The sequence below is a fragment of the Phocoena phocoena genome, chromosome 5, assembly GCF_963924675.1.
Source record: "Phocoena phocoena chromosome 5, mPhoPho1.1, whole genome shotgun sequence".
NCBI lineage: Eukaryota > Metazoa > Chordata > Mammalia > Artiodactyla > Phocoenidae > Phocoena > Phocoena phocoena.
The window spans coordinates 34034271-34054171 of record NC_089223.1 but is presented as its reverse complement, the minus strand read 5'-3'; the positions used below and the strand labels follow the sequence as shown (position 1 = coordinate 34054171).

Here is a 19901-nt window from a genome sequence, read left to right as displayed (position 1 = left end):
AGCTTGGCAATTATAGTTCAATTTTTCCTACTCCAGCACTAGTTTCTGCAGAGGTTTTTGCTCATGTGTTTATGCTCCAATAAGTTGTGATTATCTGTCTGTCTCTCCAGGGACAGCAGTTTGCCCTGTGGCCTCACTTTTCTTCTGGATCTAAGAAGAATTATTGATTTTTCAGTTTGTTCTGCTGAGGACAAACTGAACAATTTAAGACAGAGTGGTGATTTCTAAGCTCCTTACACATTGGACTAGAAACCAGAAGCCCTGTGCTACCTTTTAAACATAATATGTTGCTCTTCACTCATGAAATGTCAATAGTAAAACTCAACATTTGAAGGGTACCATGTGCCATGGAAATGTATGGTAATTATTGTTTAATAACAGACTGAGCTATCCTAATTTCAGTACATTGGATATGTAGAAATCTTGGGCAATATTTTTTCATTAAAATATTAGTTCACACCTAACTTATTAAATTTTCCTTCATTTTGCAAAACAAGTTAACTGCAGGCAGTTTAATTGACCGGTAAAACAATTCTATCTGAATATCTCTATCTGGAATCAATGAATCATCCATCATTCTTAAAATGCATTGAAGCTTCCTCAAATTTAGAACTTTTATCTTCTTGTGCAATTAAACAATAACCACCCAAACCAAAGAATCACCACCCACAAGAGAGAACTGAAATTCAATGTTATAAAACTAAACTTAATAATCCAAAATTGGACTGCCTAAGCATAGTACCAATGAATTCTTAGCTGAATCCTGATAAATATAAAATTTTTTTCAAGAAAAACAGTCACTATTAAAAAATCCAATGAGTGAAATGAAAAGGAAATCTCACAATGTTTGTGAGATTTATGAACCAAAACTGATATTTTTTCCCCCTAATTATTACAATTCCCCTGATTTCCTACAAGCTATTTTCTTAACTGCTTTTGTAATGTTAGCTGCTTCAAATTCATATGCACCATTTAAGAAGGGGGAAAAAAGTAGTTAACTTGTTTTCTGTCTGCCTTATGAAGTTTCCATTCCCCTATCCTGAATCCTTGCTTTATGAGATGGGGATGGAATACTTATATCCCTTTCTCTCAAAATGAGTTCCTGCAACAAAAGAGAGATGACTCAGTCTTCCAAGTGCTTGCTGAGCACCATAGGGGCAAGTTATCTATGAAGGTTTACAGGGTACAAGGATTTTGCTTATTGATTCAACCTTCCTACAAGTGTTTGGTGAGTACCACAGAGAACACACTGTTTGCTAAGGTTGACAGGGTAAGGGGGTTAGTGCCTCCTTCCAGCAGTTTATTATATGCTATGCTTAGGTAGTCTGTCTTAGCAGCTGTATTTATGGTGCCAGGAGGCTATGGAGGTATTAGCAAAGAGCTTCAGAGGGGGTTAATTAACCTAAAAACATTTAAACTAAATATAATAGACCCCCAAATAGAATTTTACTTGGCAAATTTCTAACAGTCTTGCCATCTGACTGTTGGACCTTAAAAGAATCCTAACATAATGACAAATTCCTAGATCTAGAAATTAGGCTATATTTACCATCCAATAGCAAGTGTGCTCAAAACAGTGACATCCTGGAAGTACTTTCAGTTTATTACCATAATTATGACCTTTTTGTTCACTTTAGGGCTAGAGATAAAAAAAGAGGAAAAGTAGGGTAGACCAGACTAAAAGAAAATAATTTAGTAGACTAGACTAAAATAATAGAAATCATTAATAACATCATTTTGTAGAATGGCAGTTCATATCAGTTGACTTAGAGAACAAAATCACCCTAACAGTGACTGAGATATCAGACAGGTCTCCTGACTCCTGGTCTATGCTCTGTCCTTTAAACCAGAACAAAAGCTGAACAGTGAATTTATAGAAGGAGATGACAAGTCACATCAGAATCTGAAACACTTGCAACAGTGGAGTGAAGCTGGTGACAGGGGGAAGCAACAAGAGCTGAGAGATTGCTAATAACAGCACCAGATGTGCCATTAGGAGAAAAAGGTATATTGCCCCCAAATCAAAGAGAGTGAGCTCTAAAAGGTTATCATTGCTTATGGAGATATAGTTCCCACTAAACAAAGTACAGGAGTTAATGGGAAAGGTTAACACTAATGCAGGGGCCATTTGGGTCATTTCTTGTACCCTGAGACATGATGGGATGCTGTTACAGGTCATGTTTTCTAAAACAAAAAAATAATTCAATTTCAAAGAGAATTCAGCATATTGTCAACTTTTATCACACTGCCAGAGAAACAGTATGGATTTCAGTTTGCTTCTAGAATTATCTGTATCAGAATAATGAGGATACGTTTGTTAAAACTGTAGATTCCTAGGCCTACAGAATCAGGATCTCTGAATTAGTTGATTCTGTGCAGCACCATAAAGTCTGAGAACCATTGAAAGAAAGCTCTTACCTCTTGCTTACCTCTAAATTCTGCCTTAACTGCTGTAATTCTTTTCTGAGTCACTGAACAGAAGTTTGAAATGCTGCAAAAATCACTTAAGTCTTCCTACATTTTACTCTGAACAGTTTTTAAAGTTTGCTTTCTAATTCTCAGAGCCTTGGATAATATTGTTTTTAAGTGTTCCAAATTTCTGCTTAAACTAGGATAATAATGGTGGAAAAGAAATGCTTTCAAGAGATATCTAGGATGAGGGAGGTAATAGCCAAAGCTTACAATATGTCAGGCATTATTTTTACTGCTTTAGATGCATTAATTCAATTCCAAAACAAATTTAAGATTTATTACCGCTGATAACATCATTTGCATTTTGGAGTTGTAGAAACTGATGCACAGAAGAGTTAAATAAATTTCCCAGGATAAAGAACTAGCAAATGGAAGAAGCAGGATTCAAGTCAAAACAGTTGAGTATAATCACCAGTGTTCTTAACCATCACCCTACTGGCTCCCTGTGGAAGTCAGTAAGATTTAGTGACTGGTTGTATATGAACTGCAATGCCAAAGGTGACACTTTGCTTCTGATAAGTTATACTCTTGATCCACATTCACTGAAATAGGAATAATTACTAACAAGTGCAATAGCAATATAGAATGGTATTGTCTCAGCCTATCAATAAGCAATGTTGTGGCTGGACCAGATCTTGTGTTTCTTATTACAATTGTAAGACGCCCTTTAGAAACAATCATCAGAAAAACTTGAAAAAAAATAAAGGCTTATTTCTAATAGGATCAGGAAATTACACAGCACATCTGGGGTAACACAGTGAGGAGGGCATGGGTAGAGTGAGAGAGAGCATAAGAGCCTGGGGTTCTGTTTTTATTGGGGTCAAGGGTGGGGCCAAGGAATTCAAGGACTCATTCTTTATTGGTGAATTTAAAACATAAAAGTGGGAATTTAAAGCTCTGGAAGATTAAAAAAAAAAGTTGCCCAAATGTCAATTATCCAAATCAGTCAAAATCTCTAAAACAAAGAAACCTCAGTGAGGCAAGGTCCTGTGACCAGCGTTTACTGCATTCCTGGGATAGATGGGAGTGATAGCCAGCTTTGAAATGGATGCCTAGCAATCAAAGCCTCAGCCAGTCATTTGCATTACAAAAAAGGGGGAAAAAACAACAACTGTCAGGTTTACACTACTGGTTCTACCGTAACAACATTTTAGAAGAAATTGCTGATTTCCAGTACCAACCAAGATGGAATAAGCCTAGTATGGACTATCTCTCCTAACAGATTACAACCATACACTCTGAGAAAATACAAAAGCAACTACCTGAAAACTCTGAAAATTAAAAGGTAGAAGAACAACCAGGAAGAAAAATCAAAACATGAATAATGGCCAGAAGCATATATTCTCATTTATCTCTAGGTTTTCACCCAAAAGTGGGCCAAGTCCCAGAACTGTGCAACTGGTATGAACAGTTGGAAACTCCAGGAAAAACACCCTCTCTCTAGCCAGAGAACCAGAAAAGAGGTCCTCTGCACGCTGATGGGTATGCAGAGATTCCCTCCTTTCTTTCTCTTTTTCTTTTTCCATCTCCTGGCCTTCCCTGAGGCCAGCCCCAGTCTCAAAATGGCAATGCTGTGGCAGCAGTAGTACTGGCAGCCATGTAGTGGGCACCCAAAATCTTAATGGAAAACCCTTCCCTCTAGCAAGAGGAATGGAGAACTGGACTCTTGTGTTTCTCACAGTGTTGGGAGGAGGGGAGGATTTCTTTCTTTTTTTATTTTCCTCTTCTTTCTTTATCCTAAGGGTAGTCGCCACTGCACAAACAGCGCAACTGCATGGGGAGCCAAAATTCTGAGAGTAAACCCAGATTCTGAGCCAGAAAACAGTTGCCCTAGGAAAGCATGGCTGCAACTACAGACAAAATTTTACTGATTGCTTTACTATGTAAGTTCCACTCCACCTGTGGGTTTCAACTACCCTCTGTGATTTATTTGCTGATTATATTCCAGCAAAACCTGTATGGCAATAATTCTCACTCCTACACTCCCCAACAACTATAGGTAAATGGTTAGATGGGGGAATACAGCAGGGTCTTCTTCTGGGTGAGAACAGAGTCTCTTCAGTTTAGAAATTGGAGTTGGTCCCTTCCTCTTACACTGATGGGAAAAAGACAGAAAGAGCACCTTGAACTATATCCTCAACCTCAGAAGATAGTCTCCAGAGAACCACTTGTAAGGTTTGAAGTTGATAGCAGACTATAATGGACTTCTAAATACTTCAGCATGGACCATGTGATAATTTATTTCCAGCAGCTGGTTAAAACTCTAAGTCTAGAGGCAGTTGCCCTAATCAAGAATGCACAGTCCAGAGTGGTCAACTAACATTATATCAAAAAGGTTCATACTCTAGAAATTGCTATTATAAATACTTCTTTTATCCTGTACAGATCAACTATTGACACTTTGGCAATTATCATACTGAGTATCAGACATGGATCTTTACAACTGAAACTTATGGCTTTAGTATTTAGAATATAAATCTTAGAAACTGGCTCTTATTGGTGAAACAGGCAAGCATTTATGACATGTGGGCTGACTAAAATACTTGAGATATGCTCCCCATCCTTGGATGAAGAAGTTATAAAAATCTACCTATCTTTCACCTTTAGAGATAAAACTTAAGTCTTGAATCCCTAATCTGTCCTTTGCCTAGTCATTGATAATGAGAGGATTTCTGAATGTCTGATATAAGAATAAAATAATCCCACTTCTGTAATGCTGTTGTGTCTGTTTCAAGTGAACCTTTCATTCAAGGTATGGTCACCTAAGTGAATGAAGAGTTGGGACTTTATTGAGCCTATAGGATAAGTTGTAGGAAATATCGAAGACATCATATGCTAATAAACTTTAGCTTAATACATCTCTGTATATGAGGCATAAATTTTCTTTTGTTATAATATAATAGAGAGATCATAGCCAGCCCTCACCACTTTTTCTTTGGCAGCTATATTACATATCAACAAGAACCTAGTTATGGTAAGCGGCCAAATTATTTTAGGTCAATTCTCATAACTATGGGGATGTCCTCCTTCTCCACTGAGGTACTAAACAGCTTGAGATTCATGTTAAGTGCCAGAGCTGTGGAAATTTAAGGATTATGGTACAACATACCTAATACACAGAGAATATGTGGCTGTACTATGGCTCTGAAAGGGCACAAGAGGGGAGCCAGAAAGTTCCCACAATCCTTAGAGAGAAAAGCACAGAGGTTATTCTGGGGAGCAACCTCAGCAGGTTTCCCCTAAAGAGTTTTACCACTTTGAGAAGATGCCTGCACCCAAAGAGGTGGGATTGAAAACCACTGGTATAGACAGACATCATTTGCTGCGTCACCCTGCCTTGGCCAGACCATGGGGAGGAGTAATCAATACGCACATCAAGACCACTCTGGCTACAGAAATCCCCACTGAACACCCCTATGCAACTATATCCATTATAGTAATAAAATGCTCTTGAAACATAACACAGTGCTGCCAATACCAATCTTATACCAGTTACTGATTAAGCAAGTAACATCATTTTTCCAAGAAGCTCAAGGTTACTGAAACTGAGAGGAAGAAATCGTCAAAATACTCTTCTAGTCCATCAGTCTTCTCCTGGCTTCACTCACCTCCCATCAGGCCTTAACTCCAAACTCAGTCTTTAACCACTGCTCCCTATAGTGTCACGTAAAGTCATGCCCTTCCTCCTCAGCCATGACAATTTTCACCCAAAGCCACTCTCACCATCAGTTGTCTCTAGTTCCACTCCTAGGGCTACCACACTGTTTACTGGGATGACGGAAATTGCAACTTAATCTTACCTGAGTCCTTACTGATATTCAGTTCTCAGATAATCTTAGGGTTGGAAAAACTTGAGGTGATACTCAGTTCAACGTTCCCATTTAAGACAGAATTGCCCTCTACAATATCCCTTAGAAATCCAATTTATGACTAAACTCACTTAGCAATAGGTCAATAATTTTCCCTGAATAAGTTCCCTAAAGTTTTACACAATGTATAAGAACTGATAAAAGTCCACCTCACTAAGTTTTCTATCAAATGATTTTGGTTCTGTCTTCTGTCAAAAGGAAAATGAATCTGCTCCCTAAGCTATATATCATCCCCTCAGTCATTTGAAGCCCATTCCCCTGTTTCTCCTAAACCTCCTCATCATAAAATAAGGTTACGGTTTCCTTTTATGACATGGTTTTTAGATCCTTCTCCATCATGGTTGTCTCTTAAATTATAGGGAGTGAGCACAAATTAGATTGGGGTGAGGTGGTGTGGAAGTAGTGAAGAGACAGATCATCTGGTGCCCAAGGAGAACATTATTAATCTGAGGAGGAGAACTGGTGGGGAATAGAACAATGGAAAAATAGGGCACTATCAGATGTCTACTTGACAATGGTTTCCAAAGTTTCCACTAAATTAATTGGTGCCTAGTTCCACGGACTACCCTGACCAGCTTTGTTCTACAAGGTCTTATCTAGAGGTACACCCCATTTAGTGCTTGCCACCCAACACACTAGATATTTGAATAAAGAAAATAGAGAAATTCTTGGGTTCTAAGAATGTCTACCTCATAGAGAGATATAAAGTTGCTAGATATTTTCATACTTTAGGAAAAACCTTAGGGTTTTTCTGAGAAAAAAATTAAAATATAAAACTTGAAATTTTAGTGTGCTTTGCAATTTTTGTCATTTCATCATTTTTGAAATGGGTCATCTATAATTTGCTCAGAAAAATCATTATATTTTAGTGTATTTAAAGGTAAAAACCCCAGAAGAAAAAAAATGATATAATTGTTAATTTTCTGTATTGTTAAGTGTGGTTTGTTTCTGTTTTGTTTTTGCATTACAATCGTAGGGAAAAACAAAAACAAAATTCCTTGGCCAGCAGGAAGAATTTCACTCAGGCCTTTCAAAACTTCAGCCTCTTTCCAACCAAATCCTTCTCTCCCTCTGCTCCCAAGAAATTTGTATTCCCATTTTAAAGCTACCCTGCTCGCACCCCAGGCTTAGCTCCCCCAAATGAATTTCCTAGATACCCACCAAAGCTACTTTCTTCTGATCTTCAGGTCCTACTTATGCCTGGGTACCTCTAGGAAATCACCAGCAACTTTCACTCAGCCACCTCTTTTCACATTCCTCCAAACTATTTTTGACTTTTGCTTCAAGGCCTATTGACTTACCTTTGATGTGAATTTTCAGGGATAATCTGTTTCTTCTGAAATCTAGATGTGTCTCTTTAACTCAAAGGTCCTAGAAATAATCCATTCTGTACAGATGCACAGAAATAGCAATATTACACTGGAAAGAAATTACCAACAATGGACAAATAAAACAAACAGAAGCAGACTCGTAAATACAGAGAATAAACTGGTGGTCACTGGAGGACAGGGGGTACAGGGCTGGGCAAAATAGGTGAAGGGAATTAAGAGATACACACTTCCAGTTATAAGATAAATAATTCATGGGAATGTCATGTACAGCATAGGGAATATAGTCAATAATATTGTAATAACTTGACACAGTGACAGATTACTAGACTTATCATGGTGATCAATTCATAATATATATAAATGTTGAATCACTATTTTGTACACCTGAAACTGACATAACATTGTATGTAAATTATACTTCAATAAAAAAAAGAAAAAGAAAAATATCTATTTCTAAAGGGCCAGAAGACAGGGACTTCTCTGGAGGTCCAGTGGTTAAGACTTCTCCTTCCAGTGCAGGGGGTGGGGGTTCCATCCCTGGTCGGGGAACTAAGATCCTCCATGCCTCGCGGCAAAAATACCAAAACATAAAACAGAAGCAATACTGTAACAAATTCAGTAAAGACTTTAAAAATAGTCCACATCAAAAAGAAAAACAAAGGAATCATAAAAGAGCCAGAAAACAATGACCAACAGGCTATGGTAAACGCAACTATAGTATAGGTAACAACTTCTTTTCTTTCAAGATTGGTTTTAGCAATAAAAAGACAAGACAACAGTAATATGAGAGCTGAAATGCAGGAATTACACAGATTAAAATGTTTTAATAATAATAATTGACTTCTGCAGCACAGTGGTGAACCCAAGACTAATGGGCTTTCTCTGAATGATTTTGGAAATTGTGGAGTATTTTGAGCTTCCCTGAATTCTGTTCAGAGATTATGCTGACATTTTTTGGTGTGCCCAATATATTTCTCATCCATCTATACTGTTTCATTAATTCAATTAGATGCTGACTCTTCAACTGGGAATTTGTTAAATTCTGAGGCATAGTAAGCCATCTATTCCTGGCTGGGAGCCAGGAATGATGGGAAAGCATTTCACAAAGAAACTGCTTGAATATAAATGTCCCAGGATAGTTCTTGAAATTATGGTTCTAAATGCACCCACCAGCTTTAGATCATACTAGGCAATGCCAAATTCTCAGAAAATGAAATCATCAAGATAGAATGGATATTGAATAAGTTAACCTAAAAAAAAAAACTATTATAAATACAGAAGATAGAAGATTCACATCACATTTCCAGGAAAACTGACTCACATACACTGTCAGAAAAGCAGAATCTGTGTAACTTACCCAGAAAAATGGAGGAGCCAATGCAGGGATCATTGACAGGAAAATTCAGCAAAAGAGAGAACTAAGAAAGCATGTGAACTTGAACAAGGCCTATAAGCTCCCTGGGCCTCTGTTTCCTCATTATTGAAATAATAAGACGATTGGAATGAGTGAATCTGTCTCCAAAATTAATTATAATTTTGACCAGAAGGATTACAAGAGGAATTGTCCATTGTCCCTTCCTTTTTTTCTTCTTTCCACAACATTGATTTTTAAAATCCTTGAAAGCATTTAAGTTTGTATTTAATAATTGCCCTCATCTATGCAAAAATTTTAAACTTTAAGTTTTTTGCACACTTACGATTTAAGTGGAAGAGATATATTTACAGCAATAAAAATAATGGGAATTAAATTATATGCAATAGATGTTCAAAAAAGAAATGCAGTAATAGCATTTTTTTCTAATTCACGGAGGTTATGAAAATATTAAAAGTGCCCCACTTCATATGGGATTGTGGGTAATTCATACTTTTTCTTTATTCTGTTTTCTAAATTACCTTCAATGTCCATGTGTAGCTTCTATTATCAGAAAAAGAAAATGAGTTTGTTTATAAAGAAAGGGGAAGGGAAAATAACTTATTTTGTATATCAACTATGAAGCATTCTTTTTTATATAGAATATATTAATTGAAATGCTTATCTGCATAAGTGTTTCAGTTCTTTCCCATTTTATGATATTTTCTATTTCTTAAAACAATTTTCTCAGTTTTAAGAAAAATCGAGGTAAATCGTGCTTAAATTTAGACTGAAATTAAGGATAGAAGGGAAACATTCAACATGAAAATAATTTGGTAAGAGTTTAGTAAGTATCACTAGTTATTTGACTTAGTTGGTGTAGACAAGGAAGGAAGATTTGTCCAGAGCTAAGGGGTCTCTGCAGCCATTTAGGGAGAGCCAAAGTGTCAAGGGCTTGAGGGGTGGGGTGGGGGGTTGTGAAGGACACACCTCATAGAACATGTCAGTCACAGCACCAGGGAGTCAAGGCATGAGCTTTGGAAGACTCTTCCTCAGACAAAGGCAGGGATAGGACAGCATGAAACATGGGGGCAAAGAAGAAGGATGGGAAGGTGAGGTCCCCTCCAAATGTGGGGCCTCTGGGTTCCTGAGGAGCTATCTTTTCTCCCGTCTGGAACCAAGAGTTGTCCCTTTCCCATCTCTGTGGCCCTCAGAATGCCTTGTGTAGAGTCAGAATAACTACTAGCTATTAATAACTACTGACTAACATTTATGAGCAATTGCAAAGTGCCAGACACTATTCTAAATGCCTTACACATATGAACTCATTGAATCCTCACAGCAGCAAATGTTTTTACGGATAAGGAAACCAATTCAGAGTGATCCAGGGACTTGCTCTAAGGGCCAGAGTGTTGGAAGAAGCATTCAGCCCAGGTAGTCAGACCTCAGAGCTGGCATTCTTCCCTGCTTCTCCGCAAGTGGAAAAAGGAAGGAGGGAAGGAGGTGAAATATCTTATAATGAAGAGAGAGGTTTTTCCACGTATAGGGAGCAGTAAAGAAAATCAGCAAAATGTAGCCTAATAATCCACAGGGGCAGAGAGAAGACTCTGGCTTCTGGGTGTGGGTTCCTGTTGTCTTCGCCAGAAGCTGCTTCGTCAGTTCCCAAGACCCCCAGTAGAGAATGCCTGAAAGACAAAGTATTGATCAAGAAACTATTCGAGTAGGTTAGAGACATACAGCTACCATGCGAGAGGAGACTGAAACTCCAGCGAGCAGTGCCAAAATCAACCCTTTCCAGAATGAAAAAACTCATCTCTCAGTACTTCTCAATGTAATTGAAATCCACCTCTATGGGATAGATTCACAGACAGCGGATAAACTATGATTCCATAGTTGAGTACCCTCTCAGCACAAATAATACTTGGGCTGAATTCTCAGCTGCAAATATTCAAGTTAGACAAAAACAAGAGTAACAGAAAAGCACTGTTTTTACATATCTGAAATATACACCCCCAAATCTCCACTTGGGAATAAGAATAGTTGTGTGTATATGTATTTTTAATATATTATTTGTACATATTACTGTGCCTGGTGGGAGATTGGGGTGGGGATTTTTATGAAAGAGATGTGTAAAGGGAGTGTTTTCCAGAGAAGCCTGAGGGAAGTGGTGCGGGGCGGGGTGGGGGGGGCTCAGCCAGCACGTGGCTAAGTATGGCTGGAGACAGCTCTTCCTTTTCTCCATATTTCTTGCCATAAGGTCTAAGTTTAAATTTGGTTAACAAACAACTTTCATTTCAAGGTCCATTTCATTTTTATTTTCCTATGAAAAGTAAATCGTATGATGCCAGTAATGCAGACATACTATAGCTGTTTCTCTTTTCTGTATCAAATCTGAAAATAAACTTGAAAAGCTACACCTTACAACTCTGACATTTTCTGAAGTTTTTGTTCTAGTTAAGACTTAGTCTTTTATACTTACAGAATAAATTCAGTTACTTCTGGTACATAGTAAACCCAGGCTCAAAGTGTTAGGTTCACAAAGAGATATCCACTTTCCTAAATATGAAACGCAAGGAATGGGCTGCAGCCAATGTGAGAGCATAGACAAATGTGCATCCTCTAGAATTTGAACCAGGAAAACACAACCAATGGTGTCCATCCCTAAAGTGACACGAGAGGTGGCTTAAAACAACAACACGACTGATGAAAATATTTAAACTCAAAATTGTTCAATTGTAATAATTTATTTCCTGCTGACTTCAATTTGGAATTGGAAATAGCACCACCCTTAATCTATCTCATGCTAGATTGAGATTATTTTGTTTGGCATCTGTACAAATTCAAAAGTATGTATATTGTAATTTTTCCCTCCTATATGTAACTCAAATGGTTTTACCAAAAAAAAAAAAAAAAAAAAAAGAATCCTTTCTGGCCGGTCAAATAAAATAAGCTTGAATCACACCCCACGAGAGGAGATCATTCCTCTAGCTACTCCAAACATTGAGAGGGATGAAGTCATGGATTCAGATTAACCTCTGACTCTGAGCTCCTGTTTTAGCTTATGAATTGTTTTACTCTTATTCTGTACCATGTCAACCCAGATGTAAAACTGAAAACTCTTTCCTGTTTGCCACCAGAATCCACTTGCATAAGGTTTAGTGTTAAAAGCATCGACTGAAAGCTTTGGTGAGACAGGGAGGTTTACAATTGAAACTGTAAAGTCAGATCTTAAAATAATTCTTTTTCTCCCCAAAAGTTATATTTTGGTAGATTTTTGCTTTAGTGCATTAACCAAAAACAAGTTCCTTTCTGAGCCTTTGAACTACCTGTCATCTTTGCAAGAGTGAGGATTTTGTCTCCGTGCAGCTTCTTCAACCCTGTGCAGCACACATTTTTGCGCATCTTCCTTTCTCTTTCTGGCAGACTTACCTATGGTACCTGAGTTCAAACTGGCACTCTCATCCACAACGAGGAGTTCCTGAGATCTGGTGTACACAGAGGCACATACCCATAATTACATCCATTAAGATGCTCACAATAGCAATTAAGAATAAATGTCCAAAAAGAACTTACTAGTCCGTCTTATTGGGAAGTCAAGAGGCTGGATGAGCCTTGAAGTTGGTTTATACAGAGATGTCATAAGGACACAGCGCCCTTCCTTCGCAGTCAGGGCCATCCCAAAGTGGCCTCACCTAAGCCCTAGGAATGCTACTGATGTTTCCTCACTTTACCAGTAGGACACAGAGCTTGAGTTCTACAACCTTTGAACAGAATTCCTCACATTTTCAGTGACTGAACCACCCCAAACTCACCCTTGTAGCTGGGAGCATGCCAGACACTGACTGGCTTTGTTGTAAATGACCAGAACTGTAACCAGGAGGAGGCGATTGCCCTCTGGGTTTACACCAAGCCAGGCTGGAGACAGGGTCACCGCTAATGGGGGAGGATGTTAATGGATGTTGAGGAGACTCACAGCATCCACAACAAGAGTGAGGCCTCATCTGCGGGGCCAGCAGCCCAACAGCACGCTCTGTGGGGACTGCCTACTAGAGACTTTTAAGTTTCAGCAGCTCTTGGAAAGTCAAAGAGGATGAGAGTGATGGTGGTCAGAAGATTTTAAGACAGAGAGGGGAAAAACAGATACCTGAGATACAGAGGCGGAATATGCTCAGGAAGAAAGCAGGATGCAGCCTTGGAAACAAATCCTATGAACAGATAGACATGCAGACCCTGCCCCAGGAATCCCACTCTGTCAAGTCCTGTGTGGTGTAAGCCATAAATCTATCCCCAGCAGGTGGCAAACATGACTTAGTATGGTAGTTTCCCCACAAGCTGTTCACTCTCTCATTTCCACTTTGCCTCACCATTTGGACATGATAAATACCCTCACTTCCTCACTTCATCTTCAGAGGCTTCACAAAGCTATCGCGCTCATCCAAGCCAGTCACTGCTGCCTGCTCGGCCTTAAGAAAGCTTCACTGTCCTGTGACCTCTGCTTTATTCCTCATTCCTCCAGGCTCCTGCAGCCCTGAGGAGTACTCACCCCTGGGCTTTGTTAGTGGAATGCTAGACACTTACAAACATGCAGAAAGCACATTTCTATATAATAAATCTAATAGTAGCCAAACATTTTTCCTAGCCTAGAATGTGCTCATTTCATCTTTGTTTCCATATTATAGACACATGCTCTGTGTCTGGCACTGTACTAGATAATTTTTAAATCTTAATAAATTGTAATAAATCCTCACAACCAAAGAGTGTTTAACAACCAGTTTACAGTTGGGAGACTCAGGCTTAAGTGAAATAACTTGTTTGAATCATTTACTACAGTGGCAGAGCCAAGTTTGTCTAATTCTCTCTCCACCAGATCACAGTAAAATACAGCCTTCTTCCCGAGAACGCTATACTTATATATAAAGAATGCAAAGAGATGCAAAATACTTTATTATTTAGCTTAAGCTTTGGGTCCAAAATCCATTGTAGGAACTAGGATATTGGGCTGGACCACAGGAAAATTCCGTTTTTTGCCTTGGTTAGAGACTTGGGGATCCTTCTTCCCCTCAAACCCAGACTCCGAACTTGAATCTTAAAACTCAAAGAAAAAGAAAATCCACATCCCCTAGGGCCAGGGATATTGGAGATGGAGACAAGGGGAAAGAGGGAGCAGATTACTCAATACTCATCTTATATTAAAGTGGACCAGGCCACCTGCCCTAGGTTTTTCAGGCTGATATGGGAGTAGTAAACTTGGCTGCATGTGGGCAAAGTGAAAGTGAGAGCTGGCTAGGGCTGATTGAGCCCAGATTCTTAAGTCCAGACACACAGAAGAAAACACATCCATGCAACCCACCTAGGGGACACCAGCTCTAGGAAAATAAAAAACCTTCCAGGATGTTCTAGCATTTGCACAACACATTTGCTTTTGAGAGTGATTGCTTTCGCCCTAACTTCTCTCTAGAGGGTTATAAAAGGGGTATCAGGGTAGAGAAACTTTGAATTCCCTCTTCACATAGGCATCACATATGCTAATTATAACTGGAAATGTCTTGCTGATAGATTTCATTATTTATTACATGCAACAGAGAATAAAGTTGTAAGAAAAATTCCTTTAGTCAGGATGGGTTTAATATGAGTAAAGTGAGAATATTAATGAGTCATTGGAATACTCATTTCAGATACAAGAACACTTTTTCAGATAACCGTGCTGCACCTCCACAAACCGAAATCATCCCCATCCTTTGAGTCCTAGCGTGTGAGTGATGGAGACCCCACTCACTGCTCCTGTGTCAAAGCCACCTCAGTGCCCTCAACAGAGGATGGCCATAGCCAAGGCTGCCTGTTGACTGAGAAAGGAAAAGAACAATTTGTGCAACAAAAGGAAAAAAGAAAAGAAAGAGAAAGAAAGAAGAGCCTTGAATACAGAGTAAAGCAGTTTTCTTTAAAAGGGCCTGGTCTGCTTGCTCAACTGACTAAGCTAGTTCCACATAAAAGCATAAAAGAACATTCATCAATTGAAGAACCTAAGCATAGTGAACTGAGTGGTTCACCACCAAGACCAGTAAGTTGACCTTATTATCTGCCTGCTGCGTACATGCCATCAGTAACAAAGGATGGAGCCTTCATTTAAAATTTGAGTCTTTGGTCCTTCCACAATAGTCTTTTCAGGGTCTCAAAACTCTTGATACTTTTCCAGAAGTTCTTTATTACTCTGGACACTTACTCCTTCCCTCCCACTCAGAACAGGAAGATGAAATTGGAGTTAAAAATATTCACAGACCCCAGAGATAAATTTGGTTTTTGTTCATTTTATTTTCCTTTAGCTAAAACCATGTTTTGTGCTACAAATATTAAAGCCCTGCTCATGTGTATTCTAAACCTCCAGATAGTAGGACTCACTGCTCATATTCAGTTTCAAGTAGAGTTTGTGTTGGACCCTTTTTAAGCAACAGATCAGGTTCATTTGCAATTATCAAGATTCATTTCAATTGTTCTTCTCTGGCAAGTTCAATGCATTCCCCAAGAAAGGGTTTATGTAACAATCCAGGGACTTCCCTGCTGGTCCAGTGGTTAAGACTCTGTGCTTTCATTGCTGTGGGTGTGGGTTCGATCCCTGTTTCGGGAACTAAGATCCCACAAGCCACTCAGCGTGGCCAAAAAAACAACCCCAAAGAACAATATCCACAAAGAATGAAAATAAAAGTTTCAAATCAGCCTCAAGTCAAATAATGACAAATAGACAATTGATAAAGCTGGCTTTGATGGAGTTCTGCTGTATATTCCGACCTTCATAGAAATTAAACTTTTGGGTTTTTTCTCCTAATCTTCTGGTTGCCACCAAGTATGATGGCAACTTACTGTGCCCCAAACCAATATGTGGTATAAGGGCAACACTTTCTAAGTCCCAACTTCCTAATGCATAGTGAAAAAGAAATTTAAACCTGCCCAATCTATCCCTCAGAAATTTTATGAAAATAAATGAGATTTTATGAAAGCACTTTGCCTTGTCAAAGGAGGAAGGAGTGTGACATAAATAAAAGAGTGTGATAACTGGTAGCAAAAAAAAAATTAGTCCTCTGTTATTCCAATATAAATCATATTTCATACATTATAACAATATGGGCACTCATCAGGAATAAAATAACCTTCAATTAGATTGAAATACAGACAGGTGTGCAATGCAATGCCTTCTGACCGAATGCCAACATGAAATAAGTCCCTAAGGGTTTAAAATGCTTAAAGAATAAGCACCACAAAGATGAGCAGCCTCACTGGGATATAATTCAATCTCCACTTTTATTTCCAATTCCCCTTTCAACCCACACACCTATTGTCTGCTCTGCGTATGTTATTGATATGCATCTACATCATTATTATAATCAATAACGGAAAAAAATCAGTGCCCTTAGTCTTGCATAGCAACACTTTTCACATCTTCTGTAGTGTCTGCAAATGAGATGAATCATAAGAGACCATAAGAGAATTTGGAGAACAAATCCCATTATATAAATATAATTTACATAAAAATGCAGATTCCTATGTGGAAAAGCTGAAAGGCCTTTGCTAAACTCTTTCCCCCCATTAGAAATACATATTGAAACAGAAAAAAAAGTTCTCTATTTTTCCCGAAGCATATATCGCTACTAAAGATGATAAATCAAATGAAGGGGAAGCGACGGGCTTCTTCGAACACAGAATTGTAAGGTGAGTGGGCAGGCTGTACTTACTACAGAGTCCTTCCCATGTCATAGCCCACCTAGTCAGTTTCGATAAATGGCATGTGGATATTTGTCGGAAAACAAACAAACAAACAAGCAAAAAAACCTAGAAACTGAAACTTTTAAATAAGAAAGGGACTAGTCCAGTGACATCACATTGTTTACCCACATTCTACTTCCAGTCAGTCATCATACATCATTTCAAGGAGTAGCTTTGTATCCATTGAAAGTACTTTCTCTTTCACTATCCCTCCAACCCTCTTGAGCTACAGGAACACAAAATGTTCTCATATGAATTATCACCTGGTTTGTTCTGTACTGTTCTGCAACCTTAATGTGTCCTAAAGAGATCTTTACATGGCACCGTTAAATTTGCCCAAAATTATTATATCTGTGCATGTCCCAATGTGGGTTCCCTGGGAAACAAACTCTGAGATGGTTCACTGGGGAGGACCCTCAGCACCAAGGGGTGGTGAGGGGGAGGGAGGGCTGAGGACTGGGCCGAGGGAGGAGCGACCGCACTGCACACACAAAAGCCTCAGGTGATCCCACTGGGAGCTCAGGGGCTAGGAGGGCCCCTCGGCAGAGCCTCGAATCCATTACATTCCTTCTCAGACAAGTCATTGGCCTCAAGCTGACTGAGGAGGTGCCTGAGGTGACTTTGGGCAAGGCTGCTCACCCCAGGTGAGGGCAGTGTTTAGGGAGGGACTCAGCTGAGTGTTCAGCGCAGCCTCTCAGAGTGTTTCACTCCCCAAGGGGGAGGTGTGGCCCATGCACCAAGGCATCCCTTGCAGTGCGACAGAATCTACAGGCTTCACCAGCAAAGCAGCCAGTCGCAATATGCAGGGCGTTTACACTTTGGTGGGTGCCAAGATCACTGCTTATCCTCTCTATCACCACTTCCACAAACTTCTGACAAAGGCAAGGGTCATATTTTGTCAATTACTTATCAAGTGATGTTTTAAATATTGTCCATTCAGTGTGGTAATCTTGCTAGGGCTGTCGTGCCTGAGGTGTAACTAACACATACCAGTAAATTGTTTTTTGAATATTTACATTTTTAATACAATTTGAATTAAAATGTTAACCCAGGGTTTCTTAACAGCAACACTATTGACATGTTGGACCAGGTTATCCTTTGCTGGGGTCAAACATGTTTAGCAGTATCCTCTGTCTCTACACACTAGAGGCCAGTAGCATTTTTCCCCACAGCTGTGACAGCCAAAATATCTCCAGACATGGCCAGATGTCCCCTAGGGCCAACTTGTCCACTGTTAAGAACCACTGAGTCAGCCTCTGAGGCCCACATGCTCAGGGACAGCAGATGGGTTTGAGATGATCCAATGAGAACGTCCTCCTGCATTCTGCCACTGAGACACAGACTCCTCTTTGTGGAGAACTATATGCAAGATAGATGAATTTCTTCTCTTTCACAGAGAGTCACTGAGACGTGAAGTTTAAAATAAGCCCCTGCCAAATGACTTGCTCTGCAGTTGGGCTGTGTGGTCCCATTTGGTCTTTCCTGCCTCTCCCCTCCTCCATTGTTCGCCTCCTGTGTCCTCAGTCTCTGGCCTGGGTGGGAGTGGACTTGAGAACTTGGGTGCCTGATGCTGTGCTTCTCAAAGCAGCAGCACAGCAAGCCCTCGTAGAGGCGCCACCCTCTGCAGAGAGGAAAGTGCTGTCTGGGAGGAAAGGGCTAAGTTAGCAAGGTTGGGAAAGACATTAGGAATCAAAAAGAGGGAAAATACATTGAGTTTGGCTCCCTTTTTTCAACATTTATTGAGAACTTATGTCCTCATGAACCAATCTGGATACTTGATAAAAATGTAAGTAAGACGGAGCCTCTATGCTCTCGGTTTCAGGGCTTCCATCCAAGTGCTCACATTAATGTGACCCCAGGAGAGCCTCATCTGAGACATGTTACCATGTCAGATTCTGTCCTCAGCTCTGCAGATTCTGCCTTTCATGGTTGCCAGTACCCTGAGAGTGGGTGCATCTCTCCAGCTTGGACTTAGACAAATAAAGCTCATTAAAAGTCAGACAAGCTAAAACAGCCATGGATTTAGCTATGCCAATAAATATGGCTGTCAAAGAAAGCAGACACTTCAACAGGCCGGCACATTTAGGGAAACATCCCCGGAAGTCAATTTATAATCCAATGACTAGTAGACGTACTCAGGTCACAACCTTGGGTGTGCAAAATATAACTTTACACTCCTACAGCTCCTCTGAACCTCTGTTTGGTACCGTATTTTCCCAGTATGAGTCCTAAAATAGCTAAGTTGATTTGGAATTGCCAGTCTTAAGTACAAACTTGTTTTTAGGAATAGTCTCAGTGAAATTCAGTATTTTCCCTCTCTCGATTACACAGGGTGGACTTAACTCCAGGGCAAATGGTTGGTTCTTGACATCTGCTGAGACGTGGTCCCTTTCAGTTCCTGGACGGTGTCACTTCTCTTCCTTGGTGCATGCTGGTTGACCACATCTCCATGGGTGTCTGTCACAGAACTCTTTCTTGTTCTGAACCTGAAATCCCTGAATCCATCCCTCTCTCTGACACAGGCAAGGCCCGCTCATGCTTGCGGGCCTCTGTCAGGGGAGGCCGGTGGGCCCTCTCTCAGCCACACGGGAGGGTGCTTGCTGTGGGGCAGGGTTCTCTCTGAGGATGCCTCAGCCTGGTCTGCTACTCCTGGCAGCCCCGTATACACACCTCCACTCTCTTTCTGGGGTCCTAGTGGCACAGGAGCTCAGGGTGGGACTGACCATCTCTCAGATCTCCAGGCAGAAAGCAGTACACAAGTTATTCTACTCCTGGGTTTCCCAAAGTTAACCTAGAGAGTTCTATCAAACACTGCCTCCACTCCCTCGCCTACCCACCCAGTCAAGCCCGAGTCTAGCAGCCCTTACAAAGGTCTGACTCTTGTTCCCTCTCCAATTCTGCCTTTCCCATCAGAGGCTCTTCTTGATTCATGCCTGGAAGGAGGATTATGCTCAGTCAGTAAATTTTTTTTCTAATTATGTTGGTCCTATGCTGAGGCTGCAACTTTTAACACCCGAAAGCTAAGAAAACGTCATCTTTGTTTTCTTCTGTCAACTCTGAGAAAATGCAAGCTTAGGTGTCAGAACCAAATGCAGACACTTAAAATAGCAAAATATATTATTA

At 39.9% G+C, this 19901-nt stretch overlaps 1 pseudogene; it reads right to left on the bottom strand.

The window, feature by feature from the left end:
- Positions 1–19901, bottom strand: part of LOC136123137 (hsp90 co-chaperone Cdc37-like) — a 61460-nt pseudogene that overhangs the window by 17575 nt on the left and 23984 nt on the right.